Source organism: Bos javanicus, chromosome 28 (assembly GCF_032452875.1).
Source record: "Bos javanicus breed banteng chromosome 28, ARS-OSU_banteng_1.0, whole genome shotgun sequence".
In the NCBI taxonomy this organism is placed as follows: Eukaryota; Metazoa; Chordata; class Mammalia; order Artiodactyla; family Bovidae; genus Bos; species Bos javanicus.
In genome coordinates this window covers 40,029,818-40,046,333 of record NC_083895.1, presented here as the reverse complement: position 1 = coordinate 40,046,333, position 16,516 = coordinate 40,029,818, and the positions used below count along the sequence as shown (strand labels likewise).

The following is a 16,516-nucleotide window of genomic DNA, read 5'->3' as shown; positions in this document are numbered from 1 at the left end:
CCTGGAGAATGTCATGGGCAGAGGAACCTGGCTTGTTACAGTCTTTAGGGTTGCAAAAGTTGGACATGACTGAGTGACTGAGCACACACACATGCACAACCCTAAATTACACATTTATCCTGTTTTCAAATATCTGAATACATTATCAGAACATCAAAGTCACACCCATATAATTTAGAAATTTTCCAAGCAATTTCTTAATCTCAAAGAAGTTTACTCCTAGCAAAATAATATTGCTAGTAACTAGTATATTTTGTCATCTAAACATTCCCTGCTACTAATATTTTCAGGATGAGTTTGAAAGTGTTCCTTCCTGTTTTGATACTTTGGAAGACTGTGAGGAAGACTGGTATTAATTCTTCTCTAAATAGTTAGTAGAATTCTCCAGTGAAGTTACCTGGGTTTTTCTTTGTCAGAAGGTTTTGAATACTGATTAAATCTCTTAGCTGGTTCTCTTAGCTAGATCTAGATCTCTTAGCTAGATCTCTTAAATCTATTGAAATTGTTTATCTCTTCATGATTCAGACTTGATCAGTTGTATGTTTCTAAGAATTTATCCATTTCTTTTAGATCAACCAATTTGTTGGAGGTATAATTGTTCATAGTGATCTCATAATGTTTTTTATTTCTGTGACATCAGTTGTATATCCTTTTACATTTCTAATTTTCACTATTTGAATATCCTCTTTCTCTTTACTCTAGGTAAAATTTTGTCAATTTTATCTTTTAAAAAAACCAAGTATTAATTTTGTTGATTCTTTTCCTCTTGATTGTTGATTCTTTTCCTCTTGATTGTCTCTTCTCTATTTCATTTAGCTCTGTTTTAATTATTATTTTCTTCCTTCTGCTAACTTTGGCTCTACTTTGTTTTTCTTGTTTAGTTCTTTGAAGTATAAAGTTAGATTATTGGTTTGAGATTTCTGTTTTTTTTTTTTTTTTTAGTTTTTCCAACTTTAGTATATATAAATAAAAATGACAATTAAAAAATAAAATACTTAGTTCTAAAAGAGAGAAACTGTATCAGCCTGAACACACTCTGGTCAATTCTGAGTCAGTCACACAAATCTACCTTCTAAGGAAACCTGACTAGTGAGACAGTTAATTTTGTGCTTTTGGCTATAAAGAACTAAATTACACTCACTCTTTCATCTTTTAATGAAAGATAACTTACTCTCAGAAGCAGCATAAGCACTGTTATAGTAAGTCTACTCCTAAATGAAAATATGGGGTGAGTTATAGTTTACTTAGTAGCCAAGCTAAGATACCTTTGAAAATTAGCCTTGGATCAAAGCAATTACATAAGTTCAAGATGTTATCTTAGGATGAAAGGTAACACAGGTCCGTAACTTCCTTTATACGAGACAGCAAAAGAGACACTGATGTATAGAACAGTCTTATGGACTCTGTGGGAGAGGGAGAGGGTGGGAAGATTTGGGAGAATGGCATTGAAACATGTGAAATGTCATGTATGAAACGAGATGCCAGTCCAGGTTCAGTGGACGATGCTGGATGCTTGGGGCTGGTGCGCTGGGACGGCCCAGGGGGATGGTATGGGGAGGGGGAGGGAGGAGGGTTCAGGATGGGGAGCACGTGTATACCTGAAATTTAAAAAAAAAAAAAAAAAGAAGATCTTCAGTGAAAAAAAAAAAAAAAGACACTGAAAATTAAACCTTTGGCATAGTCAGAACTTCCAGAAATGTTTCTTAAATATCAAATTTTTCTATGGACAGATGCTATGTCCATTTTATTCATAATCTTCTCTTGTTACCAGCATATCGTCGAAATCATCATTCTCTGATATAAATTTTCCACCTTCCCAGGCATAAACAATAGGGTTTTCAGGCAGCACAACAGAAACATCATAATCTATTGGAGTGAGAGATTGAACTTCTGAGAAAACTTGATCCCTAAATCCTGGGAAAAGGGAATTTCCTCCTGTCAAAACGATGTTCTTAAAAAAATGTGGCTGCATTTCTTCAGGTAAATTCTGAATTGAATAGACGATAGCTTCTGGAATCCCCATTTCATGAATACCTATATCAGAAGGATTAAAGAATATTTCTGGAACAGCAAATCTCTCATTGGCCAGATGAAGAATTTTTTCCCCAGATATGTATTTTCCACTTAACACCATCTCTTCTCTTGGCTATAAGATATGATTTCATTTAGACGATAGGTTAGGAGTTCTCCCACATTTATATGAATAATTGCTTCTTTTTTCTTAAAAAAATATGGAACGTTTCACTAATTTGAGTGTCATCCTTGCTCAGGGGCCATGCTAATCTCTGTATCATTCCAATTTTAGTATATGTGCTGCCGAAGCGAGTGCTATTTTTTTTTTTTTAATGTAAGCATTTTCTACTATAGATTCTTTGTACTGCTTTTGTTGTAACCCCAAAGTTTTTTTATTTTTTTAATGTTGTGTTTTTGTTTTCATTTGTCTTGAGATAATTTTCTAAATTCCCTTGTAAGTTCTCCTATGGCTCATTCATGATTTAAGAATGATTATTTAATTACCATGCATTTGTTGGTTTTCCTTTGGCTGTTAATTTCTAGTTTCATTCCATTGTAGTTATAAAAGATAATTTGCTTGATTTCAGTCTTCTGAAGTTTGTAAAGACTTATTTCGTGGCCCTTCATGTGATCTGTCCTAGAGGCTATTCCATGTTCACTGGAGAAGAATGTGAGCTCTGCTCTTGTTGGGTGAAGTGTTCTTTATAAAATGTCTGTTAGTTCATACTGGTCTATAGTGTTTTTCAAGTGTTATATTTGCTTACTGATCTTCAATATGGTTGTACTACCCATAACTGAAAGTGAGGCACTGGAGTTCCCTATTATTTTTTTGTATTTTATGTATTTTATGTATTTTTTATGTATTTTACATATATGTATATAAAATATATATGTTTATATATGTGTGTGTACACACACACACACACACACACACACACACATGTATTTCATAGACATACTTTCCAGTAAATTGACCCCTATGGAATTATACAATGTCTTTTGTCTCTTGTGACAGTTTTTGCTTTAAATTCTATTTTGTCTTTTTTATTTATTTTACATGCATTAGGTCTCACTTTTTATGCTGTAAACATCTATGAATTTTGAAAATCAGATTGTGTCATGTATTCACCACTGCAATACACAGAGAAGAGTTGCATGTCTAATTTCATGGTTAGTTTCTGCTTCTAAAAAATTCCTTGTTTTTACCTATTCTACCCTCTCCACTCCCTAAACTTGTGGCAATCACTGATATATTTTATATCTCTAGTTTTACCTTCCCCAAAATGTCACATTATGGAATCATAGGGTATACAATCTCCTCATTCTTGCTTCTTATGTTTATCTATATGTATTTAAGAGTCATTTGAAACTCTGGTACTTTGGCCACCTCATGTGAAGAGTTGACTTATTGGAAAAGACTCTGATACTGGGAGGGATTGCGGGCAGGAGGAGAAGGGGACGACAGAGGATGAGATGGCTGGATGGCATCACGGACTCGATGGACGTGAGTCTGAGTGAACTCTGGGAGTTGGTGATGGACAGGGAGGTCTGGTGTGCTGCGATTCATGGGGTCGCAAAGAGTCGGACACGACTGAGCGACTGAACTGAACTAAACTGAACTGATGTCTTTGAGTAACTTGATGGCTTCTTCTTTTTTATCACTGAATAGTTTTCACAGTATGGATGGATGTATGATACTTTGATTATCCATTCACCTCTTAAAGGACACTTTGGAAACTCCTTTTCTTCCCTGTCCCCTTTCTCTAGATACAGCATTCTCAGTCTACTTTTTTTCAATCCTGTTTTTTGTTGACTATGTCTTTTATTTAATTATTTTTCTTGAGGTGAGTCAGAAAGGGTAGAGGTATCTGAAGTGAAACAGATGTGAAACAACTGGGGGAAAAAAGGGATTTCAGAGTTACTCTCTGGTTCAAATTAGTTAAAGTTCCCTCTAGCACCCCTCTGGAGACTAAGCCTTTGATAGAAAGGATGGTCTGAGTGGGAGTTTACAATGGCTGTCCTTCTCAGCCCATTTCAGGTTCATGTGGGAAGTTTTCTTAGATCCTACCTGTGAGAACCTAGTGAGAATTCTCAAGTAAAGCCCCTGAAAGTATGAGAATCCTCACATGACAGTGGTGCCCAGCATCTTCTCACTCTTATACTAGACCTCTCTCATCCTCTGCTGCTGCTGCTAAGTCGCTTCAGTCATGTCCGACTCCGTGCGACCCCATAGATGGCAGCCCACCAGGCTCCCCCGTCCCTGAGATTTTCCAGGCAAGAGTACTGGAGTGGGGTGCCATTGCCTTCTCCAATGTATGAAAGTGAAAAGTGAAAGTGAATTCGCTCAGTCATGTCTGACTCTTAGCGACCCCATGGACTGCAGCCTACCAGGCTCCTCTGTCCATGGGATTTTCCAGGCAAGAGTACTGGAGTGGGGTGCTGTTGCCTTCTCCACCATTTATCAAAAGTACCAATAATAGTCGGTCCTATTTGCTTATGGCATCAGGTTGAGGAATCTTGGGTGCTGTAACTTTCTGAATGTAATTGACTCTGTATATTTTGGGGTAATGGTTTGTCCTGTGATGTCTTTTCTCTAACAGTTTTTAAATAATAATTGAATTTTCTCTTTTCTCTGACAAGTTTTTTTTTTTTTTCTTTAATTGAGTTTCACTTTGTCTTGCTATTTCTTGTTGCAAGGATAGGAGTAACAACTTCTGTGCTTTTTACATGTGGGAGCTGAAACAAGAAATAACTTATTCATCTTTTAAATTCCTTGTGCTTTTAAGTTTTACTACCCCAATAGCAATTCAAAAAATTAATTTTATTACTGATTTTCCTGCTTCAGTGATCTGACTTACTCTGGAAATATATAGTAGCTCTCTGAGGCCCAGACAAGTATACACATAGGGGGTTGGGTAGGGGGTTGCTTGGGAAATATAGGAAGATATTGAAATAAACCTTTTCTGGCCTAACAAAGAGTCTGTGCTCTCCACATGGGAAATAATTGAAAGTATGGATACTTCTATGAGTATAGAAGTTCTGTAAATCTTGGAAGAATTTTTTCTCTCTCTCATTCTTTCTCATACATACTCACGCACATACATATACACACACACTCTCACTCAAGGAAGGAGATTTCTAAATTTCTAAATATGCAAGGAGATTGCTTGCATATTTTGAAAGGTTGCCCCAACCTTAGACATGGACTGCTTGTGTCTACTGACATAAATTTTATTCTAAAATCATCTTTTTTTCAGTCATGACATTTAACTCATTTTGGAATTATAAATAACAATGAATCAAGACATGGCATTTTTCTAGGACAAAAATATAAGGGAATAAATGTTAACTCACTGTCTCTAGACCAATCTCAGTATCATTACCTTTCAAACTGAAGAATACAAAGGGAATGGACTGATTGAATGTACTTTTGGGGACAGTTGGAGCCTAGATATTGTCTAATAGCCAAGCCCAGGCATGCCCAAGATGACCCCTCAGTCACCAGGCTTCACAATAAAACCCTTAGAAATAGGCTGGGCTCGTTGCCAGAGTCTCCAGTAACAATTAAGTTTTAGGACAGTCTAACATCTTCAAGAGGATAACACACAGGGTGTTTCTCAGGCTTAGTCAAACCTTCATTTCTTAAAGGTACTTCTATGAGGTACAATAATAAATCACTATGGTGATTTGGGATAGAAATGGGAAGCATGCTGCCTGTGTAATATCAAAGTGTCTGCCGTCAAACTCCATATTCTCTGCTTCTCTTGACATCTTTCTGTCAGTCATCATCCCACAATAACACTTCTGCAATAGTGAAATTTATTAAGAAATAGTGATCCTGGCATTGCAGTGGATGAGGAATGAAAATAGAAATTGTGGCTTGGGGTCTATAATGCTTATTCTGTTCCAACCAGGCTACCACTCTCCATTACTAATAGGGAGATTATTATTCTCCTTAATAATCCTCAACATTTATCAATGTTCACCCTAAAAATTATGTCATTATTTATCTCCTGAAATCTGTTACCATTCTCTCTCTCTTTATCTTCTTCAGTTAGTTTATTGCTTGAGATAGAAGGCTACAAGCATCTATTCATTTGCTTTATTCTTTCCAATGTATAAAACCAAACACAATTTCCTTCTAAGTACTTAAGGCCTTAAGTACTTAGAGAGAAGTACTTGCAGAGTACATGCAGAGAAGGCGATGGCACTCCACTCCAGTACTCTTGCCTGGAAAACCCCGTGGACAGAGGAGCCTGGAAGGCTGCAGTCCATGGAGTCACTAAGAGTCGGACACGACTGAGAGACTTCACTTTCACTTTTCACTTTCATGCATTGGAGAAGGAAATGGCAACCCACTCCAGGGTTCTTGCCTGGAGAATCCCAGGGACGGGGGAGCCTGGTGGCCATCTATGGGGTCGCACAGAGTTGGACACGACTGAAGCGACTTAGCAGCAGCAAGGCCTTATGACTCAGTTTTCTCCTAGTTACTTTCTATATGATAATGTACACCTTGTTGATCTCTGGGGCTTCCCTTGTGGCTCAGATGGTAAAGCATGTACCTACAATTCTGGAGACCCGGGTTCGATCCCTGGGTCAGGAAGTTCCCCTGGAGAAGGAAATGGCAATCCACTCCAGTTTTCTTGCCTGGAAAATCCCATGGACAGAGGAGCCCGATAGGCTACAGTCCATGGGGTCGCAAAGAGTCAGACACGACTGAGCGACTTTACTTCATTTCACCTCAGTTCTGTTGATCTCCGGGCCTCAGAGTTATGTGACTTTTTTATGAAGGAAATTGCTTGACATTTTCCTGGACTTCAGGTTCATCTCCTCACTAAAGCATTTTCCCTGTTTCCTACCAGAAGTAACATGCCAGAGGGCAGCGTGACTGCCATGATTGGCATGCTCAAACTTGAGGAATTGCCCTTGTGGTTGGTGTGGGTGAACATGAGTTTGGAAAGCTTGTTCCTCTCCGGAAGGGATCTGAGGGTTGGTGATTTTACTGATAAGAGGATTGAACTAGAGTCCAGGCACAAACAAATGATTGGGCATTGTCTTTGTTCAGGCTAGTATTACAAAAATACCATAAACTGGGTGAGATGTATTTCTAATAGGTCTAGAAGCTGAGAAGTCCAGGATCAAGGCATGGCAGATTCAGGGTCTGGTGAGGGCTCACCATATGGTTCTGAGATAGCCATCTTCTCTCTGTATCCTTATGTGGAGGAAGGAACAGGAAATCTCTCTGGGGTCTCTCTTAAAGGACACTTTCCTATTATGAGGGTGTAGCCTTGCATGAACTACTCAATTCCCGAAGGACCTATTGCCAAGTATTACATTGGGAGTTATGCTTCAACATGAAAGTTTTCAGGAGACACAAGCATTCAGTCCATAATAGGTACTAAGTGTGAGAGTAGGCAGAATTGGACTAAGAGGTGTGGACACAGCCAAAATGTCAGGAATCCACTAAACACAGACTTTCTAGAGACCTGCCTCAGTGTCATAAAGCCAGTGACTTTGGGTGCAGTTTAACTGGTGGTGAGTAGATAATTACTGTTTTGGATTATTAATATTATTTCCCAATATTAAAAAAAAAATCTGAGTGTCAGAAGAGAGGGCTTTACTGCAGATTACTGGAAAATAATGGCATTTGGGCACTCTACAGACATTTTATTCTTTGAGTGGATTATAAAATTCTGAAAATTATTCAGGAAGCAGTATTCTTTCCCTCCAAAATGTAATGATTCATTTCTTATCAACCACAGGATCAAGGAAAAATATATATTTAGAAGGCAATTCACTTAGCTCTAAGCAATGAATGGATGTGTGCATGCGCACACATACAGAAGTGGTAAAAAATTTGCATTTACTTTTCCAAATCATTTTCCCAGCCCCCCGAGATAGATGAACTTGGCACACACAATTAGTCAAAATATCTATGGCAACATGTTTTATTAAATGCTCACAAAAATCATAAGATAATCGGAATTAAAGTTAAAAATGATAATGTCGCAAAGTCAGTAACTCACAGAGTGGATATTTCATTATTGATCAAAGTGTGGGTTAGTCAAAATTACTCATTTTATTATAGACTGGGAGTGACATAGACAAATTTTGCCTAGCAATAGTGGCTGAATAGACAGTGGGGGAACTCCATCCAGATGATGATGCTGAAAAAAGACACTAGGGCTAAGGATAATAAGTCTTTTGCACAAGGAGGGGTGGCATTATCCAATCACAGGTTATGAAAGCAATCTTCATTAAGATACCCAGGATGAATCAATGGTTTTGCAACAGATGGGAGGATTATACTGACGGAAAACCCATGGCAAATTCAGTATAGAAATCCAAGAAATTATAATCAAGGATAGACCTATAGTCTTTTAGTGTGGAACTGAAATTTTAAAACTGATCCAGTCAAGTGAAATTATTATCATATTATAAAGGCTTATAGAAATTATATTACAGAACAGAAAACAAGGCTGAAATATAAATACTTAAACAATCTAGTTTAGGCTGGAATAGTATACCACTCCTAAGAAGGTAGATTAAGCTATAGTAATAAAGAATATCCCAAGTTTCATTGGCCTAGAAATACTTATTTCCTGTTTGTGATATATTTCATTGATAGTTGGTTGGGCCTCGGATCTGTGTTATCATCATTGCCCTCTTTTGGGGGCCTGGGCTAACAGAGCAGTCATTTTCTAAGCCATTTTTAATCATAAAGAAGATGGAAAAACTGCATGGTATAAGAGTTAAAACCTCTCCCAAGAAGTGGATTATATATTAAAAAAAATTCATTAGTCAGAGTACCATGAGTTTATCAGTTGGGAGAAGTGTTGTTATCATACAGGAAATAAAATAGAAGATATGTAGAAAATAATAGAGTCTGTTGCAACTAGTTATAAGTTGATTACAAGCCATATATTGTAAGAACTAATCAAAGCTGGACTCTTCATGTGAAATATTTTGATTAAGAAAGGCTTCAACCTAGGAAATGGGAAAGATGAACTTCTGTTGTAAATCAGGTATCCTAGCCAGATTTATGTGTTAGTATGTACTGATGTGAGTCTCTTTGGGGGTGGGTGGGTATTATTTGTGTGTGTGTGTAGGAATGGAGGAATAAAATAGGATTACTAAATAGGATTATTAAAATAGGATTTTAAAATGAATATAAAAACAATGAATATAAAAGATTATATAAATCATGTGGATGAGATAAAAGGATAAAATGGGGCTAAATGATAAAACCAAGAAAGAAGAATTTCAACTTAACTATCTGGGGCTTAGAATCTGTTCTGAGAAAAGTAAAGGGAGAAGGAAATTGGCACAACAATGAGGGTTTTCTATTTGATAAAGATGTTACACCAAGTGTTTTATTTAATTTCTCCAACATCCTCCAAGATCGATGTCATAGATTTACTATTGAAGGAGAAACTTGAATCTCATAGAAGGCTACCAAGTTGTAGGTCAAGGATTTTAAGCTCACCACAAGTTATTTTTTCCAACCCATTAATATGATGACTCCCTATTTCAACCACCTATGTAGCCCACAAACATTTCCATACAGTGTGGGATGAGTATAAAGCTACGGCAACAAAGAATCTCAATCCAGTGGGAAGCTCTGTCTTGAAAGAACTAAAAACTAAAATTCCTAAACCACTCCGTTAACCAGACATCAAATTTTAGATGAAGTCTCAAGGATCTGATTGTAACATACTGTTTTTGTCAAGCTTTTGCTTTTGCTATGGGAAGACCCTTAGATTTAGGAAAGGTGCTTTTTCAAACAAGACTTTTACATAGAGGTTACTTCTCCTTGAATGGTCAGCATTGTGTGGGATTTTTCTTTCTTTGGAAGAATGTTTAAAGGTGCCTATCATGTGACCTCTACCAGTTAGACTGCTTTGCAGCTGGCCATCCTGTGTAAATTTATCCAGACAACTGAGTTCAGCTTTCATCTAAGTTTCATGGATGAGAATCACAGCACGCTCCCCATTCTCGTGCATTTGGTATTCCAGAGGAGTAGGGCCAAGTCCTGTACCTTGTTAATGGAAGAAGCAAACTGCAGAAAGACCTTGGATGTGAATCATGGCATTCTCCCTCAGATTGTTAAAGCCATGTCTCTTGTTTGGCCTCCAATACTGTTTGGGTGCTATCTGTCAGGAGGATTTTTGACTGGTGAATGAACAGTCAGATATTTTGCAGTTTATTGCTCTATGTGGACATAACCATTTGTCAGAGAGCCAACCAATAGCCATCTCAGACAATGCTCTCTCTTAGAAGATTAAGCAGAATTATTGATATGGACAATTATGGCAGTGGAAAAAATATATTTTGGTTTCTAGTAGATTTTACCTGAAATACCACAACAGTACTTAGAACCAAAAAAACAAAAGTTTTAAAGCGCCCTTTAAATGTTCAGTACTACAGACACCTCAAGTAAAGTATGCATTCCAACACTTAATAAAGCTTATATCCAACCAGTCCATTCTGAAGGAGATCAGCCCTGGGATTTCTTTGAAAGGAATGATGCTAAAGCTGAAACTCCAGTACTTTGGCCACCTCATATGAAGAGCTGACTCATTGGAAAAGACTCTGATGCTGGGAGGGATTGGGGGCAGGAGGAGAAGGGGACGACAGAGGATGAGATGGCTGGATGGCATCACTGACTCGATGGACGTGAGTCTCAGTGAACTCCGGGAGTTGGTGATGGACAGGGAGGCCTGGCGTGCTGCGATTCATGGGGTCGCAAAGAGTTGGACACGACTTAGCCACTGATCTGATCTGATCTAATCTGATTCACACTTCAGTAACATTCACTCAATTGAGTCCAACTCTGTGACCCCAAGGATTACACAGTCTGTGGAATTCTCCAGGCCAGAATACTGGAGTGGGTAGCCTTTCCCTTCTCCAGGGGATCTTCCCAACCCGGGGATCAAACCCAGGTCTCCTGCATTGCAGGCAGATTCTTTACCAGCTGAGCTACCAGGGAAGCCCAAGAATACTGGAGTGGGTAGACTATCCCTTCACCAGGGGATCTTCCTGACCCAGGAATTGAACAGGGGGCTCCTGAGTTGCATGCAGTTTCTTTACCAACTGAGCTGTGAGGGAAGCCCTCAGTAACATTAGCATGCCATCTTTTAGACTCAATTTATTATTTGGATACTTTTCATACAATAATTTTGCTTAAATTATTACTGTAGTTGGAAATATATTAAGTGTAGTGTCTTATTTGTTTATATCCATAGGTAAACCATACTGTTTGATGGGTACTTAAAAAAAGATTCTAAAAAGTCTGCTGACAGATGATAAATTTACCAATATGAAAACAAAGTTAACTCAGGTCATTCAATTTGAAGCTTCAGAAAGCTATTTCTCAAATTTCTTTTGAATGACAGTGTTCATTATGCTGTTCTGCACAGTTACTTCTGCTTGGAAAACTTTTCTTTAGAATTAGTAATTCTAGAGACACAATGTGCTAAGTACATAAAAAGTTTACATTTTTTGTTAATAAATGCTGAAGAGAGAAGCATGATCTGTGTTTTTAAGTGGTCATGAAGCTGAGCAAGTAAAGGCATTTCACTGGATAGTAAAGACCATATTACAAACAATACTTTTTCTAGTTTTCTCGGGTTGGCAAAGAAAGGAAGCATCTGCCATTTATTCCATATCTTTGAGTTATTAATTTCAACTGATTTGTCAGATAACTGTAATAAATCATAGGAAAATTATCTTATTTTTATAATTTTAGACTTTTTTCCACTGTGTTCATTGCTATTAAATATCTTTCAAATATTGCATAATACATATAACATATTTATACAGAGAAATACATATTACTATTTATCTTAATATATACAAACATTGAAAGTCCTAACAAGCATAAAGTGAAATACTAAAGTATTGCATTTGTGTGTAATGAAATTGCAGCTATTTCTGTGGGTATATTTTCTTTTTCATACATTCATTTTTCTACAGCATGTAGTGTTTTTGTTTTTGTTTTTTTCTCCTCCAGCTTTATTTAAATGCAATTTATGTATTTAAGTAAAATTCACTATCTTTAATCATGTAGTTAGATAAAGCTGGATAATTTATTTATACTTATGTTTTATTTAATGTTTTACTTTTATTCTAATTTCTTAAAGTAGAACCTTATATCACTAAATTTACATTTTTATAATATACACATTTCAAAATAAAACTCTCCATATATGTACAGCTGTAGCAGCACTCCAGAAATTTGGATATGGTATATATTCATTATTGTTCACTTTAAAACACTTTGAATTACTTTTGATATTTCTGTTTTCACTTGTGGATCATTCAGAAGAATGTTGTTTAATATCTGCTTATTTGAAGCTTTTGCTAATTGGTTTTTCCAACTTAATTCTACTATATTCAGAGAATATGCTTTCTAAAATATATTTTTACTTGTTTTATATATAAACATATAGTTTATCATGGTAAAATAATCATGTGCCTTGAATGTATATTCAGATGCAGTTGGATGTCGTGTTCTATAAATATTAACTATACCAATGAATTTGGTAGTGATGTTCTGGTCATCCTTTTTTTTTCTTTGCTTCAGTTTTCATGTCTCAGTTTTTATTGTTGGCATGATGTTAAAAGATAATACTATGGGATGGTCTAATTTTTAACTTAATTTTGTCAGTTTTGCATCATATGTTTTGAAACTCTCACTGGGGACACTCATGTGGTTTACTCCATTAGTTTCTAACATAATCAATGATTTAGTTGAGTAATCTATCATTTTATTTCTTATTTTCTCCCGTAATTTTACTTTCTCTTTCTATTGTTCTTTAATTTTTTAATTATTTGAATACATACTGATATTCAATTTTGATTTTCCCAATGGCTCTTTTGTTGTCCTTTGCATTATATTTGTTGTGGTTGCTGTAGGGATTAAAATATACATCCTCAATTTTTCTACAATTCATTTACAGTTAATATTGATTTATTTTACATAAAATATTAAAATATTTCAGCTGTATACATATAGTTGCTTTACATATTTCACCTATACATATGTGATAATGTCCATGAGACAATATTACATTTTTGTTTTAATTATATGAACTATATGAAAATTAGGAAATAAAAAATAATTTTGTTTTGCATTTATTCAAATATTTACTATTCCCAGTGCATTTTATTCCTTTCTCAGAATCCAGGTTTCTATTAAGTATCCTTTTCCTTCAATTTGAAGAAATTCTTTAACATATTTTACAGTGTATATCGAGCTTCCCTGTGACTCAGCTGGTAAAGAATCTGCCTGCAATTCAGGAGACCTGGGTTTGATCCCTGGGTTGGGAAGATCCCCTGGAGAAGGGAAAGGCTACCCACTTTAGTATTCTGGCCTGGAGAATTCCATGAACTGTATAATCCATGGGGTTGCAAAGAGTCAGACATGACTGAGTGACTTTCACTTTTGCTTTCACTTTTCACAGTGTATATCTCCTGGCAATAAATTTTCTTTAAACTGAAGATGCCTCCACATCAGCTTCACTCTGTAAGAATATTTTTGCTAGACATTGATTACTAGATTAACCTTTTTGGGGAACCCTTTAAAGATGTTATTTCAATCTCTCTTCCTTTCTCCATAGTTTCTGAGAAGTCAGTTGTTGATAAATCATTGTTCCCTTGCATGTAATGTGCTGTTTCTCTAGGTGATTTTTATAGTTAGCTTTCAAAATATGATGACAATGTGGCTTCTGGCTTGGTGTGACTTCTGTGTGCTTGTTCTAATTGACTAGTTTCTGTCTTTTATCAAATTTGGGGATTTTTTAGCCATTGTTTTCCAAATATTTTTCTACACTATTTTTTCTCTACCCTCTTTATGGATCTCTGGTTGTATATATTTTCAACCATTTAATATCATCTAAAAAGTGCTTAAGATTCACCCTTCAGAATCTTTTTTTCTTTGTTATTGACATTAAATATTTTCTATTGACCTATCAAGTTTCCTTACTCTTGCCTATGCCACTTACATATGGCTGTCATTGTAGATACTGTCTTGATTAGTTCTAAAATAGCAATTTTATTTTTTTGTGAATTTGTTTTTTCTATTTCTTTGCTGAGATCCCCTACCTTTTATTCATTAAAAGTACATTTTGTTTCACTTCACTGAGGATAGTTGTAATAATCACTTTAAAAATCTTGGCTGCTAGTTCCAACAGTTTGATCATCTCTGAGTCAGTCTCAGTTGATTTTCTTTGCTCTTGAAAATATGTTCCAAATGCCTAGGTTTTGTATATTGGACAGTTTTCTTGTATGCTAAGCTTGGAATATCTGAATTCTGTGATTTTTGTCCTGAGAGGATGGCAAATGTTTCTTGGTCCACTGGTCTCATTTTAATTCAGAAGTTTTGTTTTCAACCAAGTTGCTTTGAGTTTCCTGCATGTGTGTGTTTCAGAGATATCTCTAGATAGAATTAAGACATCCCTTCTGTGTCTCAAGATAGAATTAGGACATCCCTTCTGTGTCTCTTTACCTTCCAGGTTTCTCCTACTTCTTAGAGGATGTGAATAGCCAGGGCCAGAAGATTATGGTTTTTCCCATGACATCCTTGTTGCTTCCCATACATGCTGAATGATTTGGCTCAAATCTAAAAGCTAGCATGAAATCAATTTGTAAAATACCTGTCCTCTGAGTATGTACAGCCACAAGATTCTGTCTACTTTTGTTCTTGCTCCAGTGTCTTTAGGTACCTGTTTGTATTATGTTCAGATTTTATAATGGTTTTCTCTGAGTGAGCCAGTCTTATGAAATCTTATTACTTCCATACTACAAGAACCAGAATTACATTTTAATTATAAAAAATGCTCTTTTTAACATTTGATTTTCAGCACTGTAGCAAAGAAATCCATGTTCAGTACGAGTTTTGCTACATTATCAAAAACCTGACATCATCATCATTTGGATATTTTTTCTATATCAATTTAATATAATAGTAATATAACAACACTGTTATATTTGTGTAGTTTCATTTCAAATCTACTAATTATGTTCTTCATTTTAACTTACTCTTTATTGTATTTTGATGACTCCTTTAATAATTTTCATGGTTCCTTCCAAAGTGAAAGTGATAATTGCTCAGTCATGTCCGACTCTTTGCAACCCCATGGTCTGTAGCCTACTAGGCTCCTCTGTCCATGGAATTCTCTAGGCAAGAATACTGGAGCGTGTTGCCACTTTATCCTCCAGGGGATCTTCTCAACCCAAGGATCAAACCCGGGTCTCCTGCATTGCAGGCAGTTTCTTTACCATGATGGTTCCTTCCAAAGAATCCCATAAAACTTATAGATCGGATGGTTGTTCTAAATTCTTAGCATTGTTTCTTTGCCTGCAAATTTTCTGTCCTGCTCCTTTACATTATAGAAAAACACCTCAAGAATGTTTTTCACATCACTTGTTCAAGTTTCCAGAGTCCTGTTGATATAATTACACTTTCAATATAAATTTTACTTGTTTTAAAATTTCATTTTCATTTTTAAAATTCCCAACCTTTTTTTCATATGGTATTTTAAAATATTATTAAATAATATAAAAATATTTTCTAAAATTACTTTGGGTTACTAAAGTGGAAGATTTGGAGTGATATTAACTGAATCTTGAAGATAAGCTAAATATATTTCCATATCATATTTTTATTTATTTCATGCTATTTTATATACAAACTGGTATATATATAATATATACACACTGGTATATATATAATATATACACACATATGCATGTTTATATATGTGTGTTTGTGTATATTTTTGTGTTAATGTACATATGTATACATGTGTATATATATGTATATATGTGTGAACACTGATCAAATGATGAATACGAACCATTTAGTATTTATGGTTGTAATGTGGTATATGATTTGATCAAAGTAGTGGATAAAATCCTTCTCATAGATGCAATTGGGAAGTAGGTTAATGAACATGGTTACTGGCAGAATTCCCTGTTCCTAGAGAGCTGTCATTTGTTTCAATTTTGTCTGACAGATACAGATCATTTTCCTTCCTCACTGAGTGGTTTTCTAACATAATGAACAGGTAAATTGCACGAAGACTGTAACCCCAAAACAAATTAATCCTCAGTCTCTGTCTAATGCCTGGTCAGTTCATGGATTTGTAGTCTGTACATTTAAGGATACATGTTTTCCTATTTCTAGTCTTTCAGGCTTGGGGATCCACGTCCCTTTCATGTTTCAGTCTTAGAGGACTCATTTTGAAGGGATTAGAGATTTCCTTGGAAATTCCTGTTCCCTGGTGAACAGAATAGGCCCAAGACTAACAAGGAAAATAAAATCCTTGTGATTCCCAGGATTCACTACTTAACGCTGGTTATGGGTTGTATTCTTTGTAGCCAAACTGGTGAAAGTTTGTCTTGACATCTTTATAAGAAAATCTGAGGAATGGTTACATTTAATATAGATAAGACACATATACTAATCACATTCCAGATTACTAGACCTGTGAGCCCTAAC

The 16,516-nt window shown here is 35.8% G+C and overlaps 1 long non-coding RNA gene and 1 other non-coding gene across 2 annotated transcripts in view; one reads left to right on the top strand and one right to left on the bottom strand.

Annotated features, from left to right (window-relative positions):
- The window catches only part of LOC133240529 (uncharacterized), a 597,238-nt gene that overhangs the window by 190,637 nt on the left and 390,085 nt on the right, over window positions 1–16,516 (top strand). The gene's annotated exons all lie outside the window — the stretch shown is intronic.
- LOC133240801 (U6 spliceosomal RNA) lies at window positions 2,226–2,329 on the bottom strand. The gene has a single exon (XR_009734399.1). It is a non-coding gene; the product is annotated as a U6 spliceosomal RNA (small nuclear RNA).